The sequence below is a fragment of the Dipteris shenzhenensis genome, chromosome 20, assembly GCF_047967505.1.
Source record: "Dipteris shenzhenensis isolate YYH24624 ecotype China chromosome 20, Dip_SZ_1.0, whole genome shotgun sequence".
NCBI classification, from domain to species: domain Eukaryota; kingdom Viridiplantae; phylum Streptophyta; class Polypodiopsida; order Gleicheniales; family Dipteridaceae; genus Dipteris; species Dipteris shenzhenensis.
The window spans coordinates 43,168,749-43,173,733 of NC_141615.1; the positions used below are offsets into that span (position 1 = coordinate 43,168,749).

At 40.7% G+C, this 4,985-nt stretch overlaps 1 long non-coding RNA gene across 1 annotated transcript; it reads left to right on the forward strand.

Moving 5' to 3' along the window:
• The first annotated feature begins 3,229 nt into the window (after positions 1-3,229).
• LOC147889695 (uncharacterized) lies at positions 3,230-3,970 on the forward strand. Its single transcript, XR_015542851.1, has 3 exons — positions 3,230-3,317; positions 3,633-3,786; positions 3,895-3,970. It is a non-coding gene; the product is annotated as an uncharacterized LOC147889695 (long non-coding RNA).
• Positions 3,971-4,985: the final 1,015 nt, after the last annotated feature.

A 4,985-nucleotide genomic window follows, 5' to 3' on the forward strand; every position in this document is an offset into this window, starting at 1 on the left:
ACCTCTTGAACACCATTCTACTTCTCAAATTCCATCCACCTTGAGAACCACCTCTATTGACCCTGCAATAGTGATATGGTTTCTTGCTCCCCTTCTTGTCGATGGAGAACAATACCTCTTTCTCCTTGACATCGAGGTTATGTTTGGTCTCCGGGAGGATGAAGCTCTTAGTGCCAATGTGGATACGAGGTGGACACGACTATGCAAGAACTTGGGTTTTTGAAAGCAGATGATTCAATCAAAGAGGTTCTTGCTTTAACACTGGCCAAAATTAAAGATGCAGAGACATCAATTTACTCCGACCTACCTGATGTTCCAAAAGAAGCCTCCACATCAGGAGGCCTCTGGATCCATCCTCATTGGTAAGAAACTATGAGCTTTGAATTTCTTCTCTCTTGGTATGATTTTCCTTTAACGGAATTATTCTAATGTAATGTTGGACTGTTGCAAAAGGCATTTGAGGTCAGCCTATTCCCATCTCGACAAGACCTTGTTCGTAGTAGCTTTAGCCGAGATCACTCACTGGCACATTACCTTGGCCAAGCAAAAGGGTGCTTTGTGGTTATCCACAAAAAGTTTTCTCCACATGGCACTGATGACCTCCTGAAGTGCAAGGCCTTGTCATGAGTGATTGGTCATGCTAACATCGATTGCAATGCTGACAAGGCCATTTTGGTGAATCGCATGGCTGACATTAATGCTTTTGGAACCAATTTTCAAGGTATGGCATTGACAACAGCAGCCATGTCCTTGGCTAGCAAACAACAATAGCATTGACTCTCTATCAAGTAGGTTTAGAGCTAGGAGTGTATTTAAGGATTCAAAGCTCAATGTTCTCAATGTTTTAGAGAAGAGAGAAATGTTGTGAAGCCTTATTGTATAGAACTTTTATTTTATATGAATACAGATATACTTTTTATACAGTGTCCCATTTTGTGTTCTCTTACAAAATTTATTTTATATAGTCATTGCATTTTGTAAATTTAATTGTTGTTGGCATTAATATTTTCATTCACTATTTTGTTCAAAAGCATGCTATCAGAGATAAATTTTTGCGCTATAATGGCCATTTCTGAGCAATCCAATAAGAATCTCATCGTGGCGTAGAAGAGAAAAGTGTTCGGCATCATGCGGGGAGCTCAGAAATGTTAAAACCCACTCTTGCTCAGCTTGTAGTAGAGGCTCCTCATACGTGACAATATCGAGGCACAAAGGGTTGATGGTGCTCTTCCGTGCGGTCTACTTGGTTGGAGGATTAGGGCCAAGGTTTATTATATCTCCGAGCTTGCCAAATACTTCCTCTTGTTGTGGCCCCTTTAATCTTTGCATCTCCATGCTTTGCCTTTCTTGCTCCCCTTTTTAGTCTAGATGCTCCATGCCAGGATCCCATGGAGGAGGGAGGGGTAGTTGATCACGATTGATTGGACTATTTTGTCCCTCTTGGGAGACCTCTCTACTTCCATGGTTAGTTGTGGAAGGACTAAGAGGACCCCTGATTGTGCTTAGATCCTACATCATGCTTGGGGGGGGCACCTTGGAGTTGTAAGTATACCATGAGAGTTTAAAATGATAGGTATTTTTATTCTTCAAACTTACAGAAATGTATTTATAGCAGGGGCAATTTTATGCATTGTTTTTAACAGGTAGGGTGCGTTTATTCCCAAAATTCCATAAGCTATTTTTTTAATAGTGTCTCGCTTAGGATGAGGCGTAATACCACTAACGATTTTCTCATAGGTAGCTCAAAATTTCAAATGTGCTATGATCACTCCCTCTAGTCTCTCTTTGGTCTTTGGATATCTCAATTTTTTGGAGGATAGCTTTGATTTTTTATGGGGTAGGATATAAAAGCTCGAGATCTTGTGTGGTGAATCTCTCTCTCTCTCTCTCTCTCTCTCTCTCTCTCTCTCTTCACACACAAAGAGCTCAAGTGGGCTTCTACCTAAGAATGGAGCTTTTAGCATATTTAAATTGTAAATGAGAGAGAAGGGACAAGGCATAAATTCATGCACATGCACCCACCTTATCCCATCCCACATCCTTTGGGGCAAAAGTGAAGATCAAAATTGTATATTCTCTTGTATTTCTAGAAAGCCTTCATTGCAATTGGCAAATCCTTGAATTTCAATAGGTACATACTCATTATCAAAGTGTGGAAATATTTCACACACATCTAAACCTCATCAATTACTCATGGTGGCAACACTTGCTTTTGTGCGTATATTTGTCATTGCAAGTGTGGGTGTAACTAGATGGCTACTAATATTGGTATGGCATGTAATATCTTTCACTTCTATAACAAAAAGCTTCATAATTAGTGGTAGTAACTGTGAAGTTAATGTGAGGGAGAGGTTGCTATTGTTGCTTTAAGCCATAAGCTTAGTTTCTATTATTGTTTATTTGTTGCAAGCAAAATTTTTTGGCCTGCCCTATGATGGGTAGCTATAGCAAAGGCACGGGCTTACAAAGGTAAAATTGCTGAATTTTCAAAATTGAAAATTTCATTTTTTGCATTGGTTGGCCAGTCAACACGTCGCCTTTCATATGCAAGATTCAATATTAGTCCTAGAATTCATTTCGCATGAAATATCTCTCTCTCATCTATGCATGTGAGTGTGGTATCAACGGTTGATTTTCACCCAAAAAAAAGGGTATCAATGGTTAAAATCTTTCATCTGTGCATGTCAGTGTGGGTATAAAATTTCAATGGTTGAAATCAGTGTGGTTATCTCTAGTCTATGCATGTCAGTGCAGGTCAGGGAACTCTTGCAGCCATGAAATCTCAAGGTCTGTGAAACGAAAACTTGGGAGGTTCTCTGATGCACTATGCTCTACGAGTATGCAAAGTTTCACCTCCAAGAATCACCAGTAGCACCACCAAGATCTGAATCTTGTCCTCGACAGCTACTGAGCATGCACAGTGCACCTTGCTTGGAACCATCATGAGCTTGTTGCCCTCTGGCAAGAACATCTTCCCCATGAACTTCTTGTTCATTCTCCTTGGCACCTCCATCGTCCTCGACACCACCATTGCGGTTGCTTGTAGACTCGGGCCTCAGCTCGAACAAGAAACCGTCGATGACCTCCTCATCCCAGCTCTCTCACATGCAAGAGATCCCCTCTTCGACATCGATATCATGTAGCGGGTCCTAGTGACCCACTTGCAACAGAAGGAGAACGAGGACCATGTCAGCAGCAGTAGCACGTTATGTGAATCCGATGACTTGGTAAGGTCTCTGAGTTCATGACACTAGCTGATGGACTATGCGTGGGTGCTGGACGATGGATTGTACAGAGCAATCAACATCTTTCTTAAGGTGTGTTTGCATTGCAAAGTGGAGTTTTTGCTGAGGACATGTTTGATAATTAAATGCTGTGGGTTGTGTGGTTCTGTTCTTTGAGTGATGATTACGCCGTTCATCCTACGCTTGATGATCGTCCATAGGAAATGTAAATGTTGATAAATCTGTTTCATTATGTACCTATACGATTAGATAGGCAATGCAAATGCAGATACACATGAAGCTCTGTTCTTTTTCCTATTCAAAATCTTAGGATTGCTCTCGATCATGACGGAAGGTGGAATTGTAACGGAACGCATATTGTATGACATTGTGTTGATATGCACGCAGTTTTCAAGCTCATAATTTGTATGTGTACACTATTGGAAGTTTTATCCAACAAGCACAAGTCGTTGCAAGAACACTTGCAAATTGCAATTCCGGTTGCGTTCCGTATGTGATTACTAGAACTTGGGGAGCTTGTGATGAAAGGGGAAAGATGAAGGTAGAATCTTTGGAACCTATAGAGGAATTGGTTTCACCAAGCAGAAAGAGCTCCTGGTAGGACGTTCGGCTTGGAAGTAAGTAGCTCTTCGCTCCTTTTTTTGTGCAGGAATTCTACTGACAAAGTTCTGAAGTGCAGCATCAATCATTGGTGAAGACATCACAGGAAAAGACCCTTGACTCAGACTGAACCATTGCTTGCTATTCTTCATCCTTTTCACACATTAGCACTCTGGGAGACAAGGATTGGAGAGAGGTATGTTCTCCGTATACCCCTTCTTTCTCGAGCTCTCTCTCTTATGATGACTTTTACATTCATCAAGGTCTATGAAATTTGTGGTAACGATGTCTGGCTCACATTGCATGCTAAACTTTTCGTTGCCTGCAACAAATGCTCCTTGCTTGTTTGCCGGTCCTGTTATAGTATGGACATAAAGAGGGGAATCAGAGTGTAAGACAAGATACAAATGGCTCAGAGGGTTGCTTCCCCCTTTTCACTAGCTAAATTTTTCTAACACTATAGATCTAGCTTTCAAAGTGGTGTTATTGCACAGAGTTGAAATTTTCGAAACTTTTTCAAAGATAGAGTCTACTATGAAATGTTTGAAGGCTAATTAATCTTGTCTTCAAATTCATGTAATGTCACTCCCTTCATAAGAGAGATTTTTTATGTTGAGATGATTTGGAAATTGAATTCTATTGTCACAAAGAGTACAGCAAGGGCATATGAGCTATGGACACGCTACTAATGATGAAATGCATCACAGGATGCAAACAATACCACCTATGGTTCCTCTTCTCACTAATGGGCCAACTGTAAGCGACACTCATCATCCAAGCTGAAAAGCTCTTGCACTATTGTCACAAGTAATTCTCAGTTATAGATGTGATCTATTGTGGAGGCTTTCTTGCACATTGTTTTCATTATCACTCGTTGCACTCTTTTATTTGTTTTGTTGGATTGCTGGGGATCCCCTAGAATTCCACCGAGATCAGCATGCACAAGGGGTTCCTCCATACATTGGAGGTGAGGCAAAATGAATTCATTCTCTTCCTTATTTAGAGTCAAATGTCCCAAATTCGGGCCTTGTATGGGCATACACACTTCTCAATTCCATGCCTATCCAACAAAAAGCACAATTCTTGTTATAATTCAAAGTATAACCATGATGATTGAATCCAATCAATGACCTGGTAGCA